The 12,033-nt window shown below is 44.5% G+C and overlaps 1 pseudogene; it reads right to left on the reverse strand.

Annotated features, from left to right (window-relative positions):
• Positions 1-10,942: 10,942 nt before the first annotated feature.
• Positions 10,943-11,818, reverse strand: LOC123450447 (annotated as a pseudogene).
• Positions 11,819-12,033: the final 215 nt, after the last annotated feature.

Raw genomic sequence — 12,033 nt, forward strand, 5'->3', positions numbered from 1 at the left:
CTAGCGAGATACCACCTGTTCGTACTGCTTCATGATTGTTTTGGTTGAAGTGTTGACGTTTGAAACTTATCATTATTGCTCGCTAGTTGATTATGCCATTGATATGAGTTTACCGTGAGACCAAGATGTCATTTGCTTATGGTCTTGCTGAAATTCTGGATATGAGTTAGACATAGTTGCAACAACAAGATCAAACAGAGTTTGTAAAAGTTTTTCTTTTGTCTCTTTCAGTTTGTCAACTGAATTACTTGAGGACAAGCAAGGTTTTAAGCTCGGGGGAGTTGATACGTCTCCGTCGTATCTACTTTTCCAAACTCTTTTGCCCTTGTTTTGGACTCTAATTTGCATGATTTGAATGGAACTAACCCGGACTTACGCTGTTTTCAACAGAATTGCCATGGTGTTGTTTTTGCGCAGAAATAAAAGTTCTAGGAATGACCTGGAAATTTACAGGAATTGTTTGTGGAATAAATAAAAAATACTGGCGCAAGAAGCAACCGAGGAAGCGGAGCGTGGACTCAACAAGCCCACCAGGCGCGAGCCCCCCTGGCCGCGCCTGGCAGGCTTGTGGGGCCCACGTTGCTCCACCGCCTCCAATCCCACCTCTATTTAGTCCCTTTCGTCCAAAAAAAATTATGGAGAAGAGTTCATCGCGTTTTACGATACGGAGGCACCGCCACCGCCTGTTCTTCCTCTGGAAAGCAGATCTGGAGTCCGTTCTGGGCTCCGAAGAGGGGAGATCGTCGCCATCGTCATCACCAACCTTCCTTAATCGCCAATTCCATGATTCTCTTCACCGTTCGTGAGTAATCTAATCGTAGGCTTGCTGGACAGTGATGGGTTGGATGAGATCTATCATGTAATCGAGTTAGTTTTGACGGGGATTGATCCCTAGTATCCACTATGTTCTGAGATTGATGTTGCTACTACTTTGGCATGCTTAATTCTTGTCACTAGGGCCTGAGTGTCATGATTTCAGATCTCAACCTATTATGGTGTCGCCAATATATGTGTGTTCTTGATCCTATCTTGCAAGTTATAGTCACCTACTATGTGTTATGACCGGGCAACCCCGGAGTGACAATAGTCGGAACCACTCCCGGAGATGACCATAGTATGAGGAGTTCATGTATTCACTAAGTGTTAATGCTTTGGTCCAGTTCTCTATTAAAAGGAGAACCTTAATAACCCGTAGTTTCTATTAGGACCCCGCTGCCACGGGAGGGATGGACAATAGATGTCATGCAAGTTCTTTTCCCTAGGCACGTCTGACTACATAAGGAATACATGCCTACATTACATCGACGAACTGGAGCTAGTTACATATCTCTCCGTGTTATAACTTTTGCATGATGATTACCATCCGGCATAATCATCCATCACCGATCCAATGCATACGAGTTTTTCCTACTGGTCCATGCTATGTTACTTTGCTGCTACTGCTGCTACTGTTACTCTGTCGCTACTTCTGGCACTATTGTTACTGGTTACTGTTGCTACTGTTGCTATCACACTACTCTGCTACTGATACTTTTCTGCAGATACTAAGTCTTTCAGGTGTGGTTGAATTGACAACTCAACTGCTAATACTTGAGAATATTCTTTGGCTTCCCCTTGTGTCGAATCAACAAATTTGGGTTGAATACTCTACCCTCGAAAACTGTTGTGATCCCCTATACTTGTGGGTTATCAGTAAACCATGCATTTCAAACCCAGATAGCATAGAAGTACAACTACACTCCAATAAGCAACAATTTATTTGACATGGTTAGAGAGAGCTACTATTGGATGTGAAGTTCAAATACTTTTAGCATATAAGTACAACTATACTGCAATAAGAAACAATGTATTTGACATGATAAAATAGACCTACTTCTGGGTGTGAAGTTCAAAACGTGGTTTCACGGAAATTCACCAGTAGTGTAAGAAGAGATATATATTTTTAAAACAATGCATATAAGATCAATGAACTTCAATAACACCGCATATTACATTTTATATCCATGCAGACCAATCCCCATCAATGACAAAAGCTATACCACTAGCATTTCCAGATACCATCCACAAGCTATGTCGTTGGCACATCCTCAAGAAGTTCAAGGAACACCTCATGTGCCTGTATAAAAAGTATAAACCTCTATCTTAAACTACCTGCTAGCAAACAAAATTTGAAGTTGTTTGGGCTGCACTCATGCATAAGTACAACCTGCACAATGACCCGATGATGATGCAATTGTGGAGTGATAGGAAAATATGGATATGAGCATATTACAAGAAATTTTTATGTGCTAGAATAACTTCTACACAATGAAGCGAGAGCATGAATCACATGCTCAAGAGAGGGTTTGTCAAGGGGACCCAGAACCTACACAAGTTTGCTAGGTGGGTAAATGCTTGCATACAAACTCGGGTGCACCTCGAGAATGAGATAACGATGGAGAGCATGGTATTAAGACAAAAATCTACTTGTTATTCAGAATTTTCAGCATGAGCACTTGTATGAGTATATTACTCAGCTCCTCGACCAATCTCTTATTTTTGACATATGTAGAACATTCCAGTGAAAAAAAAATCATGGCTACGAGGAAGACATGGGTATCAAGTACATGAGAACCATATAGAGCGAGATGAGGGATACGATGAGAAAGAGCACTGTAACGACTAAGATGGGGCCATTTCCTTATTTGGGGGCGAGCCCTCAAACGGTAAAGGGGCACATCTAAACGTTTCGCAAGCGAGATAATCATAACATTACATAACTCAAAGAGTGACAAGTGGAGCATACACTTGCCATCTGATAAGAGTATAGCATAAAGCTTACAGGCACACATTATTCAGAGCAAAGTTTAGTCCAGCTACGGACAAACATAAAAACGGGTAAAGCTATGACATCCCGCATGCTAGCCCCACGATCACGACCACGGCCTATAGTCCTCCGGGTAAGTCATGTAGAGTCTGCCAGAGTCCTCATCGAACTCCCACTTCAGCTGGCTGTCATCAGGATCTCCTGCATCAGGCGTACCTGTACCTGTGGGTGTTTGTAGTAAACCGTGAGCCACGTGGAATCAACAATCGAATGGCCTTGTTATTGAATCTAGCCGAGTTAATGGGTGAGGAAGGTTATGTGTCTGGGTTTGCAGCAATCTAAGCATATTTAGTGGCTACCTTACGATGATCAGAATAAACATATGGTGGTCTACGCAAGTCGGTCGAATACTAGTTTGATCAATAAGTGATCCTGAAAACCTACTTACGTCAGACATAACCCCACCGTGTTCTCGATGAGAGAACGATCTCCGAGAGAGACAATCACGGTTACACACACTGTTGGCAGTTTTATTAGGATTACTTTAAGTTCTGTAGAACCAGATGTTAACAAAATATCCATATTTGCCACATAACCATGGGCACGGCTTTCCGAAATATTAAACCCTGCAGGGGTGCTCCAACTAGTCTATCACAAATTGCCACATGCCGCAAAGTTTGATTCCTTAGAGGAAAACCTCAACTTGAGGAGACCCAAAGTTTCACCGGAATCCCAATGCCCAAGATATATCGCTAAGGTAAGACAAATCTAGCAGGACCGCCCGACGTGTCGACGACCCCGATAAGAGCCGCGTATCTCAGTCTCAGGACACGACAGATGGAACTAGCTATGAGAACAAAACCTCAAGTTTCCTCGCGGTGGCCCCGTAGGTAGTCCGGTTAGGACCAACACTCATGAGGAGCACTGGCCCGGGTTGGTGATTAATTCCTCGGGGTAGCTATTCCCTATGCATTTAATTATTTTGTTAATAGCAGACTAAAACCAAAGTTGGGTCCTGCCGGATAGGCCTTAACACTACACGATTTGTCAAGGGCGTCCCCATAACAACCCTGAACATGTTAGGAGCGCTCAGTTATGGAATCAAACACCGGTAACCGAAACTAAGATGGCAACAACAGAACAAATCACCCGCAAAAGGCTAGGCCTTCCATTATTTACTAAGTATATAGGTGCATTCATTAAATAGCAGTTTAAGCATAATGATATCAAAATGCCCATGTTATCACATGGACAAAATAGCACGTGCAACTAGCAAGGCTATCCATTAGGGGTTGAGCAAGCCTACTTAGCCAACCAATATTTGCTAGGACAAGGAAGTGTTTGGGGTTCATTGCAAAGACATATGGCATATATATCATGTGGTAGGCAGCAAGCATGTAATGAAGAACACGTATCTCTAAGTATAACAAAGCTAGAAACGGTGTCAAGGTCACGGTCATCTTGCCTATGATTTCTTCAGACTGGAACTGCTCTTGTTCTTCCTACACGTACTCTCCAGAATCCACGTACTCGCTCTCCGTTCTCGAAGCTACCCAAGATAAGATAACAACGAATAAACACCAGCACAACAACAATGCAACACCCAATATGATGCATGTGTGAAGAAGGAAGCTTGTATGACTATGCTAGTCACTTTCATATGCATTAGTTGAGTTAATTCACTTCGGGACGGAACCTCATATTAAGTTATCTTGACATGCATGAACATGGCATGAACATGTGCAACACGAGAAAATGATGCAAAAGCATATAAAGAACATTGTGAACGGAGTCACGGATCAACCGGAAACTACGAAACAAGTTACAAAGGCCTACGGGTTCAAAACAGCCACAAACACAAACATATGGGCACTCACTGGTGTAAGAAGGTTGCCACATGATCAAGCAACAAAATTACAAGTGGAATGGTGCTTGGGAACACACCACACCATCCACTAATGCCCACACAAGCTCTAAACCCATATAAGCATACAATCTGTTTTTAACAGCAACATAGCAGTTTGACTACAAGATCTACAACAGCTACAACCCTCTAAATAAATCAAACAAGGCATGAAACTGAAGCCATCCAAAATCATTAGAACCCTTGACAAAAATCTAAGGCAAAGGAATCACCCATGAGCAGATCTATAGCCTCTAACTTGGACAAAATATCACATATTGGGACTTAGTGAAAATTACATATTTTCACCAGCTGCTTATGCTCTGAAGCATTTTGGCAGCCTCCAAAATGATATCTACACGAGGTGTATAAGCATGAAATTTTATAGGGAGCTAGACAAACATAATAGCTAACAAACATTAGTTTGTTGCATGGGAGAATTCCGAACACAGGAGCTAATACACATAAGACAACACGGGAAGAAAATAACTGCAGATTCCCACACTTGCTGAAATTCTCATGGGTTCACAAATCTGACAGATTCAGCCAAGTGCCCACGTTGACAGGGTACAATAGGTGCATAGAAAAACCTAAGAACAAAATGAATGTCCCATGATGTAGAGGGGTTCACCAAGTACTATTCCATTAAGGAATCATCCACAAAGGATCAAAGCACCTCCTGATATAAAGCTCTAAACATGGTATCACAACAGAAAATAGCAGTTTTATGAAGTTACTCTAAAGTGAAATCTAATTGCACCAATGGATTCCTGGGATGATTCTACCCCAAAACTCATATTCATACATAGGTACTTGCATGAATCATCAATGCACAAAGTCAGCTCGAAAATTAACACCAGGATTCATATAAGCTACAAGTTACATATTGCCATATATGGAAGCTACCATATTTGGCATGCCCATATTTGGACACTTGCTAGAAAAAGACTAAGCACCCATTAAACTATCTTGTCATCCATAGCATCACAAACAAGGATAAACTAACATGGGGAGATGTGCTCATCCACACACACACACACACATGAGCACACGCACATGCCCAAGGCATACGTGCTCACACATGCACATGTATATGTGGTCTCACACACACCCTCACAAACACATCTACATCTACACATGCATCCACATACAAGGATCTACTCACACAAACAAACACATAGTAGATACACACACCACACCATATGTATATATACACATATGTGTAAATATGCCTACTTGCACAATTGTAGATGTGCAAACACATGCACACATACACTCCACACACCTACAACAACAACACACACACAAGCTACAAAGGCCTAGTGCAACCAGGAAAGAAAATCACCAAGTAAAAGCCCTAGCAGCGATTAAAACAAAAAAAGTAAAAAAAAGGTGGTGTGGGAGTCGAACCCACGACCCACTGGTCCTCCCCCAGACACACCACCACTGTGCTAGCGCATCGAAGCATAACATAGAGGGGGTGTTGATCTTTTGAGCAGCCCCTCTGCTCTATTTGCTACCCCGGCGACCAAACAGGGGGAACTATTCCGGGGACGCTCCAGCGACCATACGACAGGGCGAGCTACGGCGGTAGACACAGGGTCACTGGGGGTCCCATTCCCAGTCTCAGATATGCGGGAGAGAGCCCGCAGCGGCGACTGGCCGGTGCAACACCTTCCTGTCGCGGCGGCGACAGCAACACGGAGACCTAACTACGGCGATCCTACGGGGGAGGGACAGGGGAAGTAGCCGGCGAATCTCACCCTGCACGCCAATGGAGTTGACGCAGGGGAAGAAGAGCCCAGAGAAGCAGCCGGCATGGAAGCAGTGCGGCCCACGCAGAGCAGGATGACGACGACGCAGACGGGGAAGAAGCCGTCACCATGGCGGTTCTTCGGGGCTCCTAGCACCAGGAATGAAACGCGGGGATCCACCCTGAGCTCCTGGACATCCTCGACGACGCGTGGGACGACGGCGGCGCAAAGTAGACGGCGGTGACTTTCCTCTCTCTCTCTCGGGTCTGCTCCGTGTCCTAGCTACACAAGCTTACACGGGGGAGAGATGGAGAAGGAGGAGGAGAGGGTGGCGGCGCGAGGGAGGAACCCTAGCCCGGACTCCAACGCGGCTATAAAGGAGGAGGAGAGGGACGGCGGCCGGCACCCATGTGCTCGCATGAGAATAGGAGGAGGGTAGTGCGAGAGGAAAAAGGTGGAGGGAAGGAGAGCCACTTACGAGTGGGGCCTCGCTAGAAAGAAGAAGAAGACGCGCCCTCTCTCTCTGGCGTGAGACCATGGGCCAAGCCCACTGATCCCCCATGCATAGCGAAACAATCACGAAAGAAAAGGGTTTTCTTTTTTTAATAAAATGTTCACACAAAAATTAAAATAGAGGCAAGCAAAATGATTTGGGAAAAAATAAAAATAGATAGGGGATGAGGGAATTATGCCCTATTTAACAAAAATATATACCAGGTTTTTAGGACAAAATAAAATACACCTAAAATAGAAAATTAGTTGTTGTTTTGTTTTAAAACCCTCATTAAATTGAAGTCTAAAATAACAATGAGAGAAACCCCTACATCACAAATAAATCCTCTAAAGTAATAATAGTTTTATAACAGGTTCAAGCAAAGTTTAAAACACAAGTTAAATTAACTAATGGGTTGAGGGTTTTGCAAGGTTTGACAATACCACATTCAACCAAACACATATATGAGCACTAGCACCTCCAATATGGACCAAAAACTAGCAACACAAGTAAGGGGGGGTGTGCAATTAATGCAAGAGAATGCTATGATGCAAGATGATGACATGAAATGATGGGAAAAAAATGATAATATCCTCATAACATCCATACATGATTCAACAATGTCTCCAAAAACAAGGAAAGGAGTACAAATATGGAAAGGGAAACATCTGGGCTGTTACAACTCTCCCACAGTACAAGAGGATCTTGACCCGAGATCTAGGAATGAAAGAACTCTGGAAATTCGGAACGGAGGTGATCCTCGCGCTCCCAAGTGGCCTCTTTGTCGGAATGATGTGACCATTGCACTTTGAGAAACTAGATTGACTTATTGTGGGTCTTGCGCTCACTCACTTCAAGAACTGCCACTAGATGCTCACAGTAGGATACGTCGGGTTGGAGGTCAATATCCCGAAGATCAACTATGCGCTCGGGAGTCTTGAAGCATCTCCGGAGATGAGAGACATGAAACCCGTCATGCACATTTGAGAAGTTTGAAGGGAGCTCTAATTGATATGCAAGGTCGCCTCTCTTGCCAACAATTCTAAAAGGTCCAACAAAACGAGGAGCAAGCTTTCCTTTGATGCCGAAGCGCTGAGTGCCCTTCATGGGAGACACTTTGAGATAGACGAAATCATCGAGCTGAAAAGTCTTGTCACGATGCTTGCTATCGTAGTAGCTCTTCTGACGGGACTAAGCTGCTTTGAGATTATCCCGAATGACACGACACATTTCTTCTGCTTCAGCAATATTGTCATTCCCAAGAATCTGACGCTCACCAGTCTCTGACCAATTGAGTGGGGTACGACACTTCCTGCCATAAAGAATCTCGAACGGAGCCTTGCCTGAGCTAGCCTGATAGCTGTTGTTGTAAGAAAACTCAGCATAAGGTAGGAAGTCTTCCCACTTCATGCCAAAGTAAATCACACAGGCTCTTAGCATATCCTCGAGGACCTGATTGACTCTCTCAACTTGCCCACTAGTCTGAGGATGCAAGGCTGTACTGAATCGAATCTTAGAACCCATCGCAAACTGAAAAGAATCCCAGAACTTGGAAGTAAAGATGCTTCCGCGATCCAAAGATATCAGCATTGGAACACCATGCAATGAGACTATCCTTGACGTATACAGCTCTGCAAGCTGAGCTGCCGAGATAGATTCCTTGACTGGAAGGAAATGAGCGACTTTGTTCAACTTGTCGATGACGACGAAGATGGCATCGTTGCCTTTCTTGAACTTCGGAAACCCGGTGACGAAATCCGTCTCAACATGGTCGAATTTCCACTCGGGAATGGTCTAGGGATGCAAGAGACCCGCTGGACGTTGATGCTCTGCTTTCACTCTTCGACCGACATCACATTCATTTACGAACTGAGCAATTTCACGGTTCATGCGTGTCCACCAGAAGGTCTGTTTCAGATCCTGATACATCTTGGAATTTCCTGGATGTATCGAGAGAAGAGAGTTATGAGCTTCTTCCATGATAACTTTCCTAAGATCCCCTTTCGGAACGACAAGGCAATCCTCAAAGAACAATGTATCTCTGTCATCAACACTGAAGCACTTATATTTGGGAATGCTCTTTGCCAAGCCAATCTTAAATTTATTCACCATTGCATCAAGAAGTTGAGCTTGCCGGACTTGGTCTTCCAAGGTAGGAGAAATCTGGAGATTAGCAAGAAATCCCTGAGGTACTAACTGAATGTTGAGCTTTCTAAAAGAATCACAAAGATCAGGCTGGAGAGGCTTCAAAATGAGACTGTTGCAGCAAGCCTTTCTGCTCAAAGCATCTACAATGACATTAGCTTTGCCTGGAGTGTAGTCAATGCTCGGATTAAAATCTTGGAGCATTTCCACCCAACAAGTTTGCCGAAGATTGAGGTTAGGCTGGGTGGATATGTATTTGAGACTCTTGTGGTTGGTGAATACTTCCACCTTTCTCTCCAACAAGAGATGTCTCCAAGTAATCAGAGCATGTACCACTTCCGCCAACTCAAGATAATGAGTGGGGTAATTCTTCTCACTTGGCTTCAACTGCCTCGAGGTATAAGCTACCACTTTCTTCTCTTGCACCAGAACTACATCAAGACCTTGAAGAGAGGCATCGCAAAACACTTCATAAGTTTTGGAATCATCAGGAGGAACCAGGATTGGAGTAGAGGTGAGCTTCTCTTTGAGTATGTCGAAGGCCAACTGACACTCTGGAGACCAGACATACTTCACACCCTTCCGAAGAAGACTTGAGAGAGGTTTAGCAATCTTGGAGAAATTCTCAACGAATCTTCCGCAATACCTTGCAAGCCCGAGAAAGCTTCGAAGCTGCTTCACATTCTGCGGAGGTTCCCACTCAATGGCCTGCACCTTTGATGGGTCAACTTTGATGCCCTCGGCAGAGATGATGTGCCCAAGGTACAAAACTTCCTTCAACCAGAACTCACATTTGGAAAACTTAGCATAGATATTATGCTCTCTTAGCTTACCATGCACAAGCTTGATATGTTCTTCATGCTCTTCCGCAGTTTCTGAGAAGACCAGAATGTCATCAAGATACAACAAGACAAATTCATTCTTGAATGGGGAGAAGATATAATTCATCATTCGACAAAAGGTCGATGGAGCATTGGCGAGACCGAAAGACATCACCGTGTACTCATACGAGCCAAATATTGTCCTGAAAGCAGTCTTTGGAATGTCCTCTTCGTGAATGCGAATCTGCTGATAACCCATCCTGAGATCAAGCTTTGAGAAGATCTTAGCCCCTTTTAATTGCTCAAACAACTCATTGATGTTGGGAAGTGGATACTTGTTTTTGATTGTCTTCTTATTCAATGGACGGTAATCGACACAGAGTCGTTCTGTGCCATCCTTCCTATTGACGAAAAGAACTCCACAACCCCAAGGAGATGAGCTTGGTCTGATAAGACCCAGACACTCTTGCTCATCAAGTTGTTTCTTCAGCTCCTTCAGCTCTTCTGGACCCAGTTTGTACGACCGCTTGCACACTAGTTCAGTACCCGGTTCAAGCTCATTTACGAACTCAACTGCCCGGTGCGGAGGCATTCCTGGCAGTTCTTCTGGAAAAACATCTTCATACTCGCACACCATTAGGACTTTAGAAATTGGAGAGATGTCACCCTTCTCATTCAAGGAAAATAGACGGACCATGTCATCACGCGCCGCGAAGATAATCACGTCCTCCGAAGAATGAGTTAGCTTCACTTCTTTAGCTTCACAATCAATAGACGCCTTGTTCATAGCCAACCAATCCATCCCAAGGATCAAATCAATATAAGAGTTCCAAGGACAATAGGAGAAGCCAGAAAGGCATAATCACCCATCTTGATAGAGACATCAAGGACCATCATATTGGAACTGAGACGACTGCCCGGAGAGACAACTTTCAACGCCTTTGGTAAAAACTCGGTCGCAAAATTATTGTGAGATGCAAAGGGAAATGACATAAAAGTATGCGATGCACCTGAATCAAATCAAACCTTTGCAGGAATATCATTAACCAAGAGATTACCCATTATCACGTATGTGGAGTTCTTTGCTTCAGCTGCATTCACCATATTGACTCTGGCAGACCTGGGGTTGAACTTCACCATAGCATTGCCGGGAGGCTTACCTGGAGGAGGGGGCGGAAGACGCTGCTGGGAGGTACACTTGTTGGAGTAGTGACCCTTCTGCCCACACTTGTGACAGGTGACATCTGACAGCGGACGGAATTGCACCTGAGGATTCCCTTGCTTTTGCTCCTGAAACCTCTGCTGGAAAGCTGGGTTGGGTGGGTAGGAAGAACCAAGACCACCTGACTGCATGAATCGCTGAGTCTGTCGAGGAGGAGGAGACACCCAATATTTCTGCTGCTTCTCGACCACGTGAGTCGAGGGCGATGAGCTGGAATTCCTAAAACGCTTCCTCGAATTCTCCACTCTGTGAAAAGCTGCCTCAGCCCTGAGAGCCAAGTTATAGAACTTATCAAACTCATCGGGATCGTACAAGGCAAGGGCCAGCTACAAGTCATCTCTCAGACCACCTCTGAACCGTTAGATCTAGCTCTTCTGATCTGGAATGTCGTGCAAAGCATAGCGAGCCAGCTCGTGGAACTCGACGTTGTACTTGTGCACAAAGGATCCACCTTGATTCAAGCGTGTGAACTTCTCATGCATCTCTTCCACAAACCTAGACGGGATATAGTGAGACCTGAAATCTTTGCAGAAATCGTCCCAACTGATCATTCTACCTCCCCTCGAGTCCTTTAACTACTGCCACTAAACTGATGCCTGCCCCTTGAGCTGAAACGTTGCAAACTTGACGAAGTCCTCTAGACGGACATTGCTGCACTCAAAGTTTTTGATCATGTCCCGAATCGAGTCCTCAACATTGAATGGCTGGTCACAAGACATGAAGGACCCCGGCTAGTTCGCCAGGAATTGATTCAGAGTGCAAAGTGATGCGCACCATGGTTGAAATTGCCCTGCTGCTGATTGTTCCTCTCTTGCAACAGCTGAATTAACATCTGGGTGTCAGCATTTGTTGCAGCCATCACCGCTTGCCATGCCTCTGCAGGAGTAGG

The sequence above is a fragment of the Hordeum vulgare genome, chromosome 4H (assembly GCF_904849725.1).
Source record: "Hordeum vulgare subsp. vulgare chromosome 4H, MorexV3_pseudomolecules_assembly, whole genome shotgun sequence".
NCBI lineage: Eukaryota > Viridiplantae > Streptophyta > Magnoliopsida > Poales > Poaceae > Hordeum > Hordeum vulgare.